The sequence below is a fragment of the Mus pahari genome, chromosome 12 (genome assembly GCF_900095145.1).
Source record: "Mus pahari chromosome 12, PAHARI_EIJ_v1.1, whole genome shotgun sequence".
Taxonomy (NCBI): domain Eukaryota; kingdom Metazoa; phylum Chordata; class Mammalia; order Rodentia; family Muridae; genus Mus; species Mus pahari.
The window spans coordinates 24074162-24092999 of record NC_034601.1 but is presented as its reverse complement, the minus strand read 5'-3'; the positions used below and the strand labels follow the sequence as shown (position 1 = coordinate 24092999).

Genomic DNA, 18838 nt, shown 5'->3' with positions numbered 1-18838 from the left:
TTAGCCCCTGGCTGTCCTGGAACTAGGTCTGTAAACCAGTCTGGCCTTGAATTCAGTGATCCACCTGCCTCTGCCTTAGGAAAGCTGGGATTAAAGGCATGTACCACCCTGGCCTGGAAGATAGTTGCTTTTCTTGTTGCTGTGACTAAATGCTTGAGAAGAGCTAACTTAAAGGAGGAAGAGCTTATTTTTACTTTAAAGGATATAATGTATTTTGCATGGAAGGCATGCCAACCAAATAGGAGGCAGCAAAGTATGTCACCTCTACAATCAAAGGTGCAATCTACACACAGAGCAGATAGGAAACGAACTTGGTTGCAAAAGCTCAAAGCTCACACCCTCAGTGACTCACTTTCTCCAACAAGGCTCTATCTCCTAAAGGTTCCACAGCCCTCCAAAACAGTTCAGCAAACTGGGCAGCTAGGCTCACATTTGACCTTCAAAATACAACAGCCTGCTTTATTCTTAATTGAAGCATTAGATTTCTCTTTCCATGGACATTAGGGATAGCTCAAATAAAGGTTGGGGAAGCAGCATTCTTTACAATACAGTTTTACTGAATGGAATCTGGAATAACTGGCTCTAGTTCATTTATGATCACATTTCAAATTAACAACCGATTCTGAGGGTAAAGGGAAAATGGTTTGTCTAAGTCAGTGTTCTATTGCTATGAAGAGACACCATGACAACAATTCTCATAGAAATGTATTTAATTGGGGCTTGCTTACAGTTTCAGAGATTTAGTCCATTTTCATGATGGTAGATAGCAGGATGGCATGTAGGTAGATATGGTACTAGATAAGTACTTGAGAGATCTGCATCAGCAGGCAGCAGGAGGAGACTGAGATACACTGGGCATGGCTTGAGCATCTAAAACCTCAAAGCCCACCCCCAGTGACACACTTCCTCCAACAAGACCACACCTACTCCAGCAAAGCCAGACCTACACCAGCAAGGCCACACCTCTGTTAGCCCCTCTCAAGTAGCACCACTTGAGACCAAGCATTCAAATATGTGAGCCTATGGTGGTCATTGTTATTCAAACCACCACATGGTTGCTTTCTTGTTTGTTTGTTTGTTTGTTTCAGTTTTCATAATATCAGCACTTTCTGGGACATTCACCTTCTCAACCTGCACCAAACATCAGTCCTCTTCTCTTTCACAGCTCCTGACCTATTCAGCCTTTCTGCTTTTCTTCACATATTCAGAGCCTAATAGTTGAAAGAGCATTCAAGAATCCTGACGGTTTCCTGTATCCCTGAATGGTTTTCTACTCCTGCTCATGGGAGTGAGTGGCTCAGACAGGCTTCCTCGAGAGACTGGAGGAGAAGCCATCCTGAGAACAAAATGTGAATGTGAAGTGAGGCACCTATGATCTGGACCTGATCATTACACAATGCTCGTGCACCTCAAACATCACACTACAGCCAGGATGTGCACAATGGTTATGTGCCAATTAAAACGTGTGTGTGTGTTCTTTAAGGGATGTTTTCAGAAGCCTAGAAAACTTTCACATGTTATTAACATCTACATCCTCATGAAGTTTTTACCTATCTCATGAGGAATGTAGCACACTGGTCTTTTGGTCTCAGGTTTCCCTCCTGAAAGGTACAGGTATGAAACTGGATGGCAAAACTTTTTCAGCTCTCTAACATACTACACCTCAAGGGCAACCATATGTATTTTCAAACCTAAAAAACAATATAAAGACATATTAACTGGGTCCAATTCATCTGGAGACAGAGAGCTGTTTTGGGAAGTAGGGACAAGGACCTGCTATACTTTTGCAATCACTAATACTCAGCCACCCTGAGCAGAAGGAATGTGGCTGATTACCCGAAACAGTATTTGAGCAGAGAACTATAGTGTCAGCGGTGTGCTAAATTAAGAGGTTTTGACTCAGGTAAGTGATTGGAGGGAAGCTTGGTGATCCTGCCGGTCAGTGGAATGTGCCTAGTCTTAGATAGTTGGTGGATTTTGGAATGTGAGTGAGGAGACACTGAGCAAAGTGCACACAGGGATTATCAAGAGAGAGATGGCCTGTCTCCACAATTTCCAGCACATGCAATGAGTTGGTGATTGCTGGAAATGTGTTAGAGGAGAGTATAGCTGTAAGGAAAAGAGAATTTTGGTTTCAAAGCTTTGAAGATCATGAACACATTGGATTTTGATGTTGAGACAGGGTTTTATTGTGTAGACTCACAAGATCTGCCTGCCTCTGCCTCCTGAGTGCTGGGTTTAAAGGTGTGCTCTACCACTGCCTGGTGACTAGCACAAGCTTATGTGGTGAAGGTGAGGGTGGAGACAAGAAGATGAACTTTCTCCTCCTTATCCCTCCTACAGACAGACTTGTAACTTATTTTGCAGAAAGTGGCTTGTTTGCATGTTGACAAATGGAGGGACTTCTGTAGAAGGCACTAAACAGTAGATGTCATGACTTACACATAAAATAAATGACTGCCCATAAAATAAATGAATAAAAGCAAATTTAATGGAACAAAGTACAAGGAAAGAAGGGCATTGTATCTCAGATTGTAAACGTTCTACCAAGCTGAGGGCTGTTTTGTGTTCATATATGTGTTTAAGTGTGCGTGCGTGCGTGCGTGCATGTGTGAGTGTGTGTTTGTGTGCATGTGAATCCACCTATGGGTGTACCAGAGCCGGCCCAGTGTCTCTTCCATTGAGGAACCGCCTTATCCTTATGACGTAGCGTACTCAGGTCACGTGGTCAAAGAAGGTTTTGCCCTCTAGTTTCGTTTGGTTAACTCAGATTTTGCAGAGAACCTGATCCAGATTTCTGCTTCCTGACCACGTGGACTTGCTGGGGATGAGCACAGATGAGCTGGACCTGTCACAGCTCCCTATGTTGCCCTTCCAAATCCTCCTTTGGGCCGGCCTTCTCTGGAGCCCATGTAAGCCTGGATCTCTTGCCAGGCAACTTACGGCTACGTGGGTATGGAGCCAGAGAAGCAGCTGATACCGCAGTGTGCTTACCTGGGCGCCTGTAATCGAGTCACTACTTACAGTGTCCAGTTAAACGAGCCAATAGGCTTCTCCACTAACGACTTTTGTTTCAGCTATTTATTTTAATCTGAGCTGTTGCCGATAATAAAGTTTTCAAAATTAACAGGATCCTGCTATGGCTCCAGGTTTGAATGCTTCATCTCCTCACCACATTACTATTCTGTGTTCACTGACACATTGACGACTCCGAAAACAAATTATAGCTCCTTGCTTCACTTCCAAAACCTTCCTAGAAAGGGTCCACCTTTCCTAATCCAAATACATAAAAATGACAACTTATTATTTTTTTATATAGACATCTGGTTTTAGTCCATTTATCTTAAGCATTTTCCATCTCTGAAAATCCATCCATAGAATTATCATCATCCTGTGGGAATTATTATTACTCTGAGGGCAAGGACTGTGTCTCGCAGACACTAGTACAACAGCTGCATCTACCCCCTATAGCTTGTAACAGTTCAGTACTTAGCATAATACGGACCCCATAAAACACTCAACCAATGCTTTCCTTTTTTTCCATAGTGATATTTCTGTGGTAAGCAGACCACTAATTCTGAACAGACTACTTTTTTTTTCTTTCTGAGAGATAGAGGGAGAAAAAAAACTATGTAAACAATTTGAGGAGTGATTTTATGTCTTGCAAAAAGTGCTGAATTCAACAGTCTTCTTGGAGACTAGCAGTAGGTTACTTTTTTTTTTTTTAATTTCATTTCCCATACTGTTCGAACTCGGATAGCAATTCAGAGAGGTGTATAAGGAGTATAAGTGATGTGTCCTAACTTCCCTATAACTGAACTAAGTGGTGAGCTGTTTTCAATGTGAAAAAGTGACTACAGTCTTTAGAGGTCAGCTATGGAGAGATGTTGTTACCCGTTTCTCATTACTGCAGACACACAATACTATGAAGTATTCGAGAGAGGAATACATGGTTCCTATAGTCCATGGAGTTACTGCCATCAACGAACGCATCAATTCCTAAATCACATTTAAAAAAGAAAAAAGGCATGATAGGCCAGTGAGATGCCATGCGAGCCTAATGACCTGAGTTTCTTCCAGGAACCCAGATAAATGTGGAAAGTGAGAACCAAATTTAAAAAGTTGTCCTAGACCTCCTTATGTGTGCTATCATGTGTGTGTGTGTGTGTGTGTGTGTGTGTGTGTGTATGTGTGTATGTGTGTATGTGTGTGTGCGTGCGCACGCATGCTAATAAATAAATTTTTAAAAACAAAAACTAAAGAAGTCATGAAATAAAGAAAGGCATCAATCTCTTATACTTTCAACTTATGTCTTATATTTCCCCATCTTTGTCCATGACTTCTACAATAACTTTGTACCCAGGAGGGTGAAGTAATGTTTATTCTGTTGAGAAGAAAAAGTAAGACTCAATGAAGCCAAGAAACTTACAACCACAGCTAGCAGAAGACAAAAACAAGGTCTTTCCTCTAAGCCAGCCATGTTCCCTCCCACGTGACTCACCCACTGTGTCTCCACACTCTCTAGGAGATGACCAGGAGGGCAGTACACAATATAGTGGTGAAGACCATAGACTTCCACTCAAGCAGATATAGGTCAAAGTCCAGGTTTGGTCCTTACTTCTTGGGTAGAGCAGAATTTCCCTTAAAAACCAAGTGGACATCCTCAGATACAGTCATCAGCCCAGATACAGGGTCGCAGGAACTAAGACAAGTCTGAGACGGGGAGGAAAGAAGACTGGTTGGTGCTTGAAGTATAAGAGGGGCAAAAATCACCTGCAAAATGTCTAGCTCCAAGGGGGCCAGTGTGGCATTTTACCTTCTAAGGAAGCACAGTATCACAAAGTGTGACCAGAAAAGCTATAGGCATCTCTTGGTCCTTAAATGATGCTGTAACTATCTATCATGTGGAAAGTGTGCAGAATCTCATGTGATGGATGTGAGAATGAGGATACAAGCCTTGGTGCAGGAATCTCAGCTTTGCTGCTGCCCTCCTTAGAATATTCAGGTAGGTTCCCTCATATAATATGTAAGAATAAGGCGAAATCTGCTAAAGTAAACCGTCCCTTGTTAAGATAGACGGTCATATATTCTCAGATAGGACATTCTTTTTAAAGGGCCATGTGGTGGTTTGAATATGCTTGGCCCAGGGAGTGGCACTATTAGGAGGTGTGGCCTTGTTGGAGGAAGTGCTTCACTGTGGGAGTGGTCTCTGAGACCTTCTTCCTAGCTGCCTATGAGACAGTCTTCTCCTGGATGTCTTCTGATTAAGATGTAGAGCTCTTAGCTTCTCCAGCACCATGCTTGCCTAGACACTGCCACACTTCCCACCATAATGATAACGGACCAAACCTTAGAACCTGTAAGCCAGCCCCAATTAAATGATGTCCTTTACAAGAATTGCTGAGGTCATGGCATCTCTTCACCTCAATGGAACCCTGACGAAGACAGGCCATTAGCCTTATTGTGTAACTCTCTCTCTTCACTACAGTGCCCCATCTGGCTCTCTGTTTGCCCTCTAAGGTGCTCACAGGCCTTGTCCAGTGCCTCTTCCTGTTCAGATGTTGCTCTACTTTTCTTCCTGTTGCTTTGATAAACACACTAATACACCAATATAACTTGGAGAGGAAAGGTTTTATCTCAGGTCAGACTCCATCACTGAGGAAAGTCAAGGTAGGAAATCAAGCAGGAGTAGAGGCCAGAACCGTGGAGAAAAACAGATTGTTAGCTTTCTCTCCAAGGCTCACTTATCTTGATTTTGTATATACCCCAGGCTGGCCTGCTTAGGGATGGTGCCACCGTTGGTGGTCAGGATAGTCCCAAATCAATCACTAATCAAGAAAATGCCCCACAGATTATCCACAGGCCAATATGATGTAGGCAGTTCTTTTCCATTGAGGCTCCCTCTTCCCAGATGACTATAGCATGTGTCAAGTTGACAAAGCAGCAACTGACACATGTACAACACAGTGGACCAACTCCGATCTCTAAAATGTGGTCCCAGCAGCCTATGGATGTACAGATTTGTCTTAAAAAAATTGTAGTGGGGCTTAGCATTAAAATGGGATGGCACACAATAAATCTAAAGCTTTGTGTAAATGTGAGGTAATCTTACTTGAAGCCTCTAGACCCACTCATCTTTGGAAGAGAATTAATTGCATCACCACAAGACAAATATGTAGCTTGTCACTGAGCAACTTGAACTCTGCTGGCCCTTGAGTGCGCCACGTGTCTGTTAACATTAGACCCCAGTGACAACCATTTATGTAATACCTCTGATCAATAACCTCATTTCTCCACGGTCTCCCTTTTATTAGCCTCTTTGATAGATTTAATTAAAGTAATGCGTTTTATGGGGAGATAGGAAGCCTGGCATTCAATGACGTCACTTCCTGATTGTGACTTCAGCTTCCCTTCGATTCTGTGAAAGCCGGATGGGGAAGAGATAAGAGGGTGTGATTTGCTTCTATTCAATTCATGGTGCTGTGAACCTGAAAAAAAAAAGAAAAAAAAGAACTTTCTGGAAAGTGTCTGACATCTCAATTTTTTTTTTTTAATCTTATTCTTTTAATTACATCAAGCTCAAAACCAGGCTTATTGTTTGAATGTCATAAAAGCATTGGGTCAGGATGAAAACTCATAGCTGTCTCATTCCTTGTTGAAAAGGAAATATGGGTTCCGATATGAGCGAAAGAATGATTGAGTTTAAGGCAAACATGTCAGGGTTGGTCACAGAGTAAGGAGAACTAATTGACTTTCTAGCCATTTGCTAAACAACAGCTATTCCGTAAAATTGGGGTGGACATTAGGCATTGAGACAAGATCATTGAAAAAGAGAATATACCAAATAGAGTATTACAAAATCATAGGTTTTTACCTGGGTGTGGTTACCGTATTTTCTCTACACACAAGTCCCCTGAGCACAGCAATTCAATCATTGCACGTACCTGTGTATATACTCAAACACAGGACTTGCTCACAGTTGGGCGGTAAAGCAGTAAGGTTTTAATTTTGTGGTACACAAAGCACTGAGCAGCTTGTTTGAAGAATCAATAGCCACGTGTTCACTAAAAGTCAAGCCTCGTTGGTTTCTTCCCTTTATGAAAGGATAGCAACCTTTTCAAGGTTAGAGTGGGAGCTGGAGAGATAGCTCAGTGGTTAAGTGCAACTTCGTTGCAGAGGACCTGGGTTTTGATTCCCAGCACCCACATAGTGATGCACAAGCATTAGTAACTTTAGTTCCAGGGGACCCAATGCCTCCTTCTGAAACGTGGTGCATAGATATACACGTAGAAATAAAAAACACAATACAAACATAAAGAAGTCCAAAAGAGCACGTAAAATAAAATTAAAAAAAAAAATCCAAGAACAATAATAATTTTATAAAGCAGCCGCAGTGAAAGAGCAGAAACCAGGTTGCTCCCTCCTCAGGGCTGGCGAAGCCCTAGGGAAGCTGTGTGAAGAGCATGCTCAAAGAGGGTCTCTGTGTGACTTGGGAGGTATCCCCTTGCTCACTGTTTCATCCGCAAATGCGCTGCCGCTTTAGGAATGACTACGTAAGTAACTGTGGAGTGATCGCTGGCTAGTGAGAAGCAACTCTGATGAACGATCACACCACGTTCCCAGACAAACTGTGCCATTCAGTGTTCGCCACACATTTTCCTGACTCCGTCCTTTGGCTTAAACCACTCCCTCCCCTCAGGAACACCAACCGGGTCTCCTGTTCCTTTTGCTCTAATTTTACCCATCCTTCAAGGACAAGGTTGCTGGGGTGTTTTTTTTTTTAATGTGTGTTTTCAGCCTTTTCTGCATTTTTGTTAGCCTGAAGGTATTGTTCCTTCTTCCAGAGAGCAGATGCTCTCTCTATTATGACTGTGTTATAGTCATGTGTTTAGGGACAGAGAGAGTACTCATGATTCATGTCAACACTTGCAATGTGATGTTAAGTTTCCAGAACCAGCACGGTGAAGCTCAGCCTAGGTATTTGGTCAAACATTAATCTAAGTGTTTGTTGGATGAACATTTTGTAAACATAGTTAACATCTACAATGATTTGAGTCCAAGGCAGTTGCCCTACATGAAGGCTTTCCCAAACATTTCTGCCATGAACCCCTTTCATGCAAGACATTTTCACATGAGCTCAGGTATACAAAATAGGTATGTAAGTCAAACCTGTACTGATAATAAATCACCAAGAAATTTGTTCTAAGGCAACTCTTTAGTATCCATATAATTTTACCGTTTATGAAACATGAAAACAAATTTGCATACTAATGAGACGGTTGTGCTTGTTGATTTCTACATAAAGAAGTAAATCTCGGCTGAATATTTGATCCTGCAGGTTGTTTTTCAGAGTTAATTGATATTTTGATTTTATAATCATCAATGCCGAGAACATTGCTTCTCATAAAAAAAAAAAAAAAAAAAAAAAACCACAGCAGAAGTGTGTTTAGGAACATTTCAGAAATTGTTGGAGATTCTGCCTTAACCCCAAGGCAAAATGCATTTCACGAGTTTTTATGAAACCCAAAGTTAGCAGATCAAACAGCAGTTTTTAAAATTAAACACTCAAGGCAGTCCAATCCCATCCAAAGATACACAAATTTGACATTTACATGCTGAGGCATGATGGTGGAAAAATATTAAAAAGTCTTTATTTTCTGTAACAAAACCATTGTGTTTCTGTAAGAGCAGAAAATTGAGTATGTAGTTAAAACACCAGAGTCTCTACCATGCGATGATTGCCTATCTGAGTCCTGGTATTTAGAACAAGTTCTGTCTGTGTTCCCACCCCTTGCTCAAAGCCTCTTCTCTCTCTAGTACTCTCTTGCAGCCCCCTTTCTAGGTTCACAGAGTATATTCCACCCATACACATTACATCCAAACAAACACTATGGGATCTGCATAGGAAAGAGAAGATGTGATTTTTGCCTTTCCAACAGAGTCTGTCTGGGTTATTGTCTGGACTATAATAGTTTCCTGACCCATCCATTTTCCTGCAAGTTTCATGATTTTGTTTTTCCATAAAACCAAATAAAATTGGATTGTAACTATCACATATTCATTTACATACTGTATCCTGGCAATGGTTTTAAGGAGTCAGGGAGTTTTAAGCAGTTTGTCCATGTGGCTTGGTGTGAAAGCCTCATTGCAAAACACTTTTGTGTGCTTGAAAGGTCAGCTTAGGAACTTTGGGAAGGTCATGGAACACTTGTCCCTCCAGAAGAGAGAAGCTAATTAACAAACATTCCTCAGACCACAGCGGGGAGGGAAACCAACCTGCAGGTGGGGACACATTCTGAAGGACTGGCAGTTGCCCACCTTCAGACAAGGGAAGTTCTTGCCTCCTCAAGACCAATCAGTTTAAAAAGTCACACTGTTCTGCCAATCACATTGTGCCTAATGGCTGCTGCCCTGGAAACTGTATAAATAGCTCACTGAATGAGCTGCGTGCACAGAGTTGCTGCCTCTCCTTTGTGTCTGGGATGACCCCAGTGCACTGGAACAATAAATTCCTCTTGCTTCTTGCATCAATTCCTGCGTGGTTCACTCAGGGGGTCCCCAGTAAGTAAGGCTCCGCAGAGTCTAACATGCTCAGAACCAAGGGGGAAGTGAAGTTTCATGAAGTTACCTGGGAGAATGCTATTACAAATACCAGGAATTTTGTATGCGTTTGATTTTAACTTACTTTTGGTTGCTCTGTGCTCAGAAACACTTTTTGTCAAAATTTTTCATGACATCCCATTTAGTTACTCAGTCCATACAGGGGTGCAGATTGCAGTGTGGGGAACAGGACCTACACAGTGTCGATGGATCATATCCAGTCAGCTGAGAGGTCCTGAAGACGATGCCTGAGATTTGTAGCAGGGAATCACACAGCGTGCAATGTGTCTTGAGTTCCCAGCCTGCTTCTGCTCCACCAGTTCCAGACTTGCCTGTATAGCAGGTTGGACTCATCTGTCCTCACAGCCGATGAGCCAATTTTTCAAAAAAACGAAATCTCTTCGTGTAGGTGTATGTTATCGATCTGGCTTTCTAGAGGACTCTGTTACAGACAGAGATTAAATTTAGTAAATACGCCAGTTTGTGATTAAATGATTGACCTGGTATGTAGGATCCAGGAAGACAAGAATCTTTTGTGTCCTCAGTGTCAGGCAAGGAAGCTGCATATGATACAGTCTCAATACGCATTTGCTGAGGTAAAGAGGTGTAGAAAAAAAATGCCATTGAAAATGCCATATTCTTTCATCCCAACACACAAGAGGAAGAGGTAGGTAGATTCAGAGGTGAGTTCCAGGCCAGCCTGGTCTACAGAGCAAGTTCCAGGCTGGTTATGGCTGCATGGTTTTTGCTATTTGTTTTGAAGATCCATCCTGCCTCTCTCTTTGGCTTAAAGGTCTGTTTTTCAAGGATTAGGCAGGCTAGGTCTCACCTATGACCTTAATGACAAATGGTTCTGTACTACTGGTACCTGTACCATTTTTGCCTGTTCCAGGAATGACAACCACGTGGTGTTTGTTTCAAAAAAGTTAATAACCGTCTTGCAAACCTACCTTTGTTTCAAAAGGTTGTTCTGGTTACCTTATTAGGACGACCCATTGCTACACCTGTCTTGTTATGACTACCTTGCAACCGTGTCTTTGTTTCAGGCCCTTATGACTAACCTGTTATGCTTATGTTCTGCTTCCGTAACCCTGTCTACTTTGCCTGCCAACCCTGCTTCCCCCATTTGGAAACCCCATTTCCCTGGTCTACCGAGGCCTTGTCTTTCTCACGTTCAATGCTAACCTCCTGAACCCCAACTTAGGGCGGGAGGAGGCAGCTCATGTGCAAAAAACAAAAACAAAAAAACACACACACAAAAAAAAAAAACCCACAAAACCAAACACACACACACAAACAAAAATCAAACAAACAAACAAAACAACCTTGCTTTAATTTGGCCATGATGTGATGATTTGGGCTCGTGGTCATTTTTCTCCCATGCTTGGGACTAACAGCTTACTTATAAATTTGAAGTATACGTTGACCAAGTCTGTAGGTAGCTTGCCTATAGACCCTTAGATCTGGCTTCTGTTGTATAGGTATTGCTTCCAAATTAAGACATTCCCTCCTAAATGGAGAAGATTTCAAGAAGCTCTGAAAACAACATGATTCATAGGATTTTCCCACTTAACATTACAAAGGCAGGAAACACATGTTGGAGAGACACTACCTGCAAAATGACCAGAAAACCCCATAGATGTAGCTTTCCCAAGTAGTCACCCCCATCAAGGAGGGCTTTTGGGTGATGCAGCTGCCTCTGGGACACCCATGACTTTGTAGGCAACCCCTCATCCATGCTCAATAACCCCAACAAACTCACTGAGCCATCAAGTCAGAGTTAGGTAGTCAACTGTGGGTGCCCTAGCTGGAGAGAACAGACATTTGTGTTTCTCCTGCCCCCAAATAGTCACACAGCAGGCTTTTGGAGATTTGTATAGCAGGGAAAGCAAAAATATAAGCAAAACAAACAAACAAACAAACAAACAAAACTCACAGTGGACTCTGTGTAAGCCCATAGGCAAGTCTGTTCTCCCCACATGTCCATCTGTTAAGATGACAACCTTGATGTACTAGGGTTTAGGACTTTTTTCTCTTTTCTTTAATATTGATGTTTTTTGTTCAGACTGGATTCTTCATTTTGCATCTGTTTTTGATGATTGACACATTCAGGTGTTATTTGTTGTACAATGGTTTTTCTTTCTTTGTGAATCAGTCTACTATCAAATTAATACCTAAGCCTGCACTCTCTGTCTCTCTGTCTCTGTCTGTCTGTCTGTCTGTCTGTCTCTCTCTCTCTCTGTCTCTGTCTCTCTCTGTCTCTCTCTGTCTCTGTCTCTGTCTCTGTCTCTGTCTCTGTCTCTCTCTCTCTCTCTCTCTCTGTGTGTGTGNTGTGTGTGTGTGTGTGTGTGTGTGTGTGTTGCTCTTCTCAAATACATAAACTGCAGGCCAGATTTGCAGGGAAAGGACTTTTACCGTACCTAGGTTGGGAAGGAATTCTTTGTGCCACAACTTCATAAAAATATCCATCCTGCATTTGGGCTTCAGAGCACTAACTAACCCTTGCTCTTCATTTTAGGGCCAAGAATTTACAACTGTTTTGCAGCCTTTTGTAAATCCTCCCAGGGTTCTTCCTTTAGCTTCCTCTCGCCTTTTGGAGAGAGAGAGAGAGAGAGAGAGAGAGAGAGAGAGAGAGAGAGAGAGAGAGAGAGAGAGAGAGGTGTCTGTTGTCTGACACACCTGCTGTGTGCCCCGTGGGGTCCCAAGGCCCTAAGGCCTTGCTTGCAACCTCCAGGACTGACCTGCATAGTGAATATCAGCAGCATATCTCCCTCATCCTCACCACACCCCACCTGGAGTCGAATTAAGAGGCAATTAGCAAGGATGTGCCAAGCAAGGGGTGGCGGTGGGGGGGGGATTCGCTTTGCTTTGGTTTCAGGCTAATTCTTTAAGAGTATAGATCTGGAGGGCGGTTATGGCAAGGAGGGAAGTCTAACTATGGATTGTCAAGCTGTGACAAGGATAGACTGAGGAGTAAAATAAACCACACAAAATGTGTTAAAAAAGATGTGTAGGAGGCCAACACTGCGTTGTTTGTCTTCACATGTTAGAGGTACAGTCTGAGTGTCATGCCCTATGACACTTTATTCTGTTCATTTACACAAGAGAAAAGGGGGATTGTGTGGGGGAGGTTTTCCTAGGATCATTACCTAATGTGTAAAACTCTTCTAGAATGGACACCTCCTGACTTGCAGATCGCTCGCTGCCTTTGTTTGAATTTATTCGTTCGCAGCATGTATTCCAGCTCCCCTGCTTACCTACCTACCTCTTAAAATATGAAGGCAAGCTTCAATAAAATGCACAAAACCTTGGTGGTGATCAGAATTAGACTTGGGGGAGGGGGTGAGCTTTCTTTTCTGTATTTTCATTCTCTTCAATGTTTTCTCTCCCCCCCCCCCCAAACAGGGAGAAATGTGAGAGAAAATCTTCATTTTGGTTTGTTTCTGTTTGTTTCTGATTAGACAGTGCTAAGAGAGAACGCAGAATTAGAAGGCAGGGTCCAGGAGCTATATTTATGTCTGTCTTTGATAATGTTGTCAGAGCTAAAGGCTGTCAGCATTTCCTCAAATGCCCTCTCTCCAGGTTCTGCAACTTGGAATTGAAAATGAGCTCTGGACCATAATGCAGCACACCAGGTCTTAGATGAAGCGAGACAACTCCTTCTATTCATAACTGCACTGGGCGCCGTTGGGATAGGAGGAAGCCAGGGTTTTCAACAAACTTGTTACAGCGTGGGACTTAGAGAACCTCCCTTTGACAGGGACTGGAAGACAAAGCAGGTATTGCAAGGATTCCCTTGTCAGCAGAATAGACCTGTTCAGGGAACTGACCGCCTCTATCATAAAGTAAGTAAAGGAATGTGCTTTTCCTCAATATCCTTTCTGAATACAAATCAAGGCGGTGTGTGTGTGTGTGTGTGTGTGTGTGTGTGTGTGTGTCTATGGCATGTTTCTCGACTACAGAACTTACTAGAAGTGAACATTAGAAAAGGAGGATACTTATGTTTGTTAGTGTGTGTGTGTCTGTATTTATGTGTGTATATGTATGTCTGTGTATGTTTGTATTTATGTGTGTATGTGTGTCTATATTTATGTGTGTATATATGTGTATATATTACTGAGTATATTGTGTGTCTGTATGTGTATGTCTTTGTATCTCTATGTGTGCAAAATCTAGAAAAGAAAACAAAAGACAAAATGTTTGTATCTGAGAAAATGGTCACCTCATGCCTTGTGTCTAGTGCCACAGTGTATCATCTACGTGGGCTGTGTTCTTTTAGGAAGGTAGTCCTCAGTCGTTCTGCTACTTGAAAGAGTATAAGCCCTAGAACAGGAACTTCAGCACTGAAAGGCACTCCTGGGGTGGATTTTCTGACTCCTGAGCCTGCCGAAGATGCATATAGCACAGCTCTGAATACATGTCATGGGGAGCTCATTCCTGTCAGGCAGCGTATTGAGGCAAAGTACTTCTTATGTTTGGAAAACTCTTCCATGCCTCTGGCTTCATCTGTGCTGAGCACATTTCTGTGCTCTCTGCCCATCTCTCCTGCTTCTGACCTTCTGACTCACACGCCATGAGCGAACCCCCACCCCCCCACACACACACACTACAAAGTAATTTCTCCTTACTTCAGCAGTTGTACATCATAGTAAGAGCTTTACATTCCCACTCTTCTCATGGCAAGGTAGCATGTTCCACTGAGGACACAGCAAGTACTCAGAAAGTCCGTGGGCTGCCACAGAGGACCTAGAGCTGGGTTTCTGAGTCAACTCATGGGCTAGAAGATGATGTACATAACAGTGTTAGAGATTAGTCGCTCATGAAGGCATCCCAATTTTTGTTACGGTTTGATTATTTTTTTTTGAAAGATTTATTTATTATTATATCTAAGTACACTGTTGCTGTCTTCAGATATACCAGAAGAGGGGGTCAGATCTCATTACGGATGGTTGTGAGCCACCATGTGCTTGCTGGGATTTGAACTCAGGACCTTTGGAAGAACAGTCAGTGCTCTTAACCACTGAGCAATCTCTTCAACCCCTACAGTTTGATTCTTAAATGTTCCCCAGTCCTGTGTAGGAAACACGTGCTACATAAGTACTACCTGCTAACTAGAAAGCCCCATGGATATGGCTTTCATGGGTTGTGACCTATAACAAGGTGGACTTCTTTTTCGTGCCTTTGCGACACCCGTGGCTTTGTAGGGAACCTCTCCTTCATGTTCCCCATAAGTAACCCCAATCAACTCACTGGTTATGCTGGCAATGGATGAGGTGGGGACATAAAGATGAACTGTGGGATCATGAAGAGATGGGGCACAACTGGGGCACAACTGGGCCCTGCTTCCAGCCTGCTCCCTGTGCTTCCAGTCTGCCTCCTATGATGACGTGCCACCCCACCCTCCTCCCACTGCTGCAGAAAGAGATGGCCTTAAACTACAGGCCCAAATGTCCTTTTCCTCCCACCGTGCGTTCTCTCAGTTATTCTGTCACGGAGACATGAAAGTAAGCAGCACAGCGTCCGCGTGCAAAGACTATACCCAGAGTCATTTATAATTGCCTGCGATCAATCTCTCTGCCTTTCTCCCCTGATGCGTAGAAGCGACGTCAAGCAGGCTTCACTGGGAGGAGAAAGAAATGAAACCAGACATATTTTTTCCAAGTTATTGTGTCAATAATTCATTGGGGCAAATGGTCTATGCTTATATTTTAAAGTAGGTGGGTGGGGTGGGAACTGACCAAAAAAACAAAACACTTCATAGTGATGCAAGCTTTTTTTTTTTTTCCAAAAGATTTATTTATTATATGTAAGTACACTGTAGCTGTCTTCAGATACTTCAGAAGAGGGCGCCGGATCTATTTACAGATGGTTGTGAGCCGCCATGTGGTTGCTGGGAATTGAACTCAGGACCTTTAGAAGAGCAGTCAGTGTTCTTGACCACTGAGCCATCTCTCCAGCCCCAGTGATGCAAACTCTAAGAGCCGTCCTGACTGGGTCAAGGGACCGGGGTGGGGGAGTAGGAGGGTGTCAGGTCATGTATCAGAGGTTAGGTCCAAACTATCAGAGATTGCTGGGGTTTTTCTCTGTGTTCAGTGGTTGCAACCAGCTGAGACAGGCTAGGCTGACTGACTCCATGACAGGCTTCAAATCGGCAGTTCAGGAGACTAGGCCTAAACCTCTGTTTCCAAGAACTGGGCAGTTCCAGGCAAGTCCAGGCCCCATCACCTGGCCTGAGGCAAGGACAATGGATTGGTTAGCAGCAGTTTCCAGACTTTCCCAGCAGCGGTTTCCAGCCCCCTTCCCCCCTCCCCCCAGCAATGGTTCTGGAATGCTCCTAGAGATAGAGATAGAGGTCACCCACCCCTCTCTGGAATTCCCCTAATGTACTTTAAATCGGGCCAGCAAGCTCACTGGTGTGTCTCCATCTTGGTAATGGGAGACCTCAGCCTGCTGGAGCTCTGCAGACTAAACCACTCTTTGCTTTTGCATACTATTTGAGTCTGAGGTATCATATTTCGCGGAATCGTGGGCCCTTTCACAAACAGCCAGTGAAATTTGAAGAAAAGAACATGTATTAGGGGCCTAAACAGGCTACTTGTCTTTTGTTTACTTTAAAAAACCCCCAAACCTCTCTTTATTTACTGAATACCTTCTTGTGCTTTGAATTCAGCAGTGGGGACTGGGGATCATATACACATTGTCACCGTGCATACGACACACATAGTTTTTATTTATTTATTTATTTATTTTCTTATGAGGGAGACAGGAAAGACACCAGGGAGCTGAGATGACGCCTGAGCAACAGGACGGTGGTAGAAAGTAGGAGTGCGAAGAGAGGTGAGAGAGGCATCCAAGACCAGGATAGGGGATAGGGTGGGGGGGGTGGGAGGGTGGGGCTGGGGGGGGGGCTTGAAGCTAGAGGACCAGAAAGGGCTGCCTTCAGACGCTGGGATGGAAGTTACAGCGCCATCTTGCTGAGCTGTAACTTATCTCAAAAATGGGAATAGTAACAGTAGCCCAGAGTGACCTGCTTTAGCAGGAGCTAAGAGAGACTGGGTGCTTTTCCTCAGCAGTGATTGGCTGAACTGTGATGTGTAAGGAATGTTAATGCTATAAACGTTGCGATCTCCTCATCCTCTCTTCTAGAGTTTGCTTCTTTTCCTGCAGTTAGAGCTTCTCCCTCTCCCTTCTCCAACCCCAGTACAGCAGGAAGAGAGATTGGAGCTACAGCCCGGGGGTGAAAGTTGTACAGCTGGAGAGGTTTTTTTTGTTTGTTTGTTTTGTTTTTGGTTTGTTTTGTTTTTCATGGCTAGACTCCCTGGGCCCATAGGTAGATTTGACATAGATGAGGTGGAGAGTGGGCGAAGGCCCTTAGAATCATGAGAACAGGAGCATACCCAAGGGGCTAGAGGTCACTGATGCCCGCTGTACCCAAATCAAGTATTAGGGCGGAGCTGTATCCATATTTTCAGTGGGCAGGGGTTTCGTTGGCATTGCAACGGCAGACAAGCCTGCTCAGTTTATCCCAAGCAGTGACCTGACTGCTTGAGGAAGATTCTTCTGGTTTTTGTTTGTTTGTTTTTTATTTTTTGTTTGTTTTGTTTTGTTTTAAATTAGCTTAGAGCATAGCTTACAGCACTTTCCTACATACTGAGTCATGGTGGGGCTTCCTCTTCCCCTGTCTCATCTCTCTCCTTCTTCCTGTCTGTGGCTTTCCTCAGGCACTTCCACCCTCAGAGTTTCCCTTTCTCCTTCTTATCATTGCTACTTCCTCCTCCCCCTGCCTCCCTCCTTTACAGCTGCTCTCTCCTCTCATGGGATCCTTTTTAGTTTCCTGGTCTCTATTCACATACATACACACACACACACACACACACACACACACACACACACACACACGCACCATGTAAACACATACATTTCTGAGCTTGCGTGATCCCATTCAGTATTTTCCAGTTCCATTTTCTGAAAAAAATTTTTTTCTTCCTTTTTAAAAAATTTGTTTTTTAATTTTTAAATTTATTTATTTACTTACTTATTTATTTATTTTTCTGATTTTTGTTTGTTTGTTTGTTTTGAGACAGGGCTTCTCTGTGTAGCCCTGGCAGTCCTGGAACTCACTCTGTAGACCAGACTGACCTCGAACTCAGAAATTCACCTGCCTCTGCCTCCCAAGTGCTGGGATTAAAGGCATGTGCCACCACTGCCCGGCCAGTCTGTACTTTTTAAACATGCATCTTTATGTGCATCTATGTCTGTGTGAGGGTGTCAGGTCCCCTGGAACTGAAGTCACAGACAGTTATGAGCAGCCATGTGTCTGCTGGGAAGTGAACCTGGACACTGAGTCATCTGAAAGAATGGCCAGTGTGCTTTATCGCTAAGCCATCGCTCCAGCCCCATAGTAAGCAGTCTTAACTATCCTACCAGTCCCTTCATTTTTTCTTTATGGCTGAATATAATCCCATTGTGTGTGTGTATGCACCACATTTTCATGATCTACTCATTAGGAGATGGACAGACATCTCAGCGGAGTCTACCTATTGTCTCTGGAATAGCAACAAACATGAATTCAGAGGTATCTCTGTGTTAGAATATAGTGTTCTTTACATTTATATCCAGGGGATGTATAGCTGGGTCCTATAGTAATTCTACTTTTACCCATTTAAGAAACCTCCACACTGACTTCCATAGTGGCTACACCAATGTACATTCCCACCAAAGATGAATGAGGATTCCTCTTTCTCCACAGGACTGACCTGCAGTCTTGTCATTTCTTTTCTTGATGATAAGCATTGAAGGATTTTGTAAATGCAAGAGATTTAGTTATGGCTGGCACAGTCTTGTAATCCCAACTACTCAGGAGGTTGAGGCAGAAGGATCACTGTTCAAGGCCTGTCTGGGGAAATATTAAAGCCTTCTGTCTCACAATAGAGCATATAAATAAGACTGAGAATATGCCTAGCTTTCTGTAAGGCACTGAGTTCAATTCCCTGTCTCATGTGTGAGAGAGATAAGACAAGGGGATTGCACATTAGTTATGTTTCTATTGCTGTTACAAAATATATAACCAAGGCAATTTATAGAAGATAGACTTTGCTTACAGTTCCAGAGGGTTAAAGTCCAGATTGGCAGTGACCAACAGGCACGGTCCAAGAGTAGGAGGCTCACACCTATAACTGAAAACCTGAAGGAGAGAGAAAGAGAGAGAGAGAGAGAGAGAGAGAGAGAGAGAGAGAGA

The 18838-nt window shown here is 43.2% G+C and overlaps 2 protein-coding genes across 3 annotated transcripts in view; both read left to right on the top strand.

Moving 5' to 3' along the window:
* Positions 1–18838, top strand: part of LOC115065092 — a 48402-nt gene that overhangs the window by 24894 nt on the left and 4670 nt on the right. The gene's annotated exons all lie outside the window — the stretch shown is intronic.
* The window catches only part of Mb21d2 (Mab-21 domain containing 2), a 107415-nt gene continuing 101798 nt past the window's right edge, over positions 13222–18838 (top strand). The window contains exon 1 of one of the 2 annotated variants that reach the window (XR_003844880.1): positions 13222–13445. The gene's annotated coding sequence lies outside the window, so the exon portion shown is untranslated. The remainder of the gene's footprint in view (positions 13446–18838) is intronic. The other variant, XM_029544502.1, reaches the window with a different exon arrangement.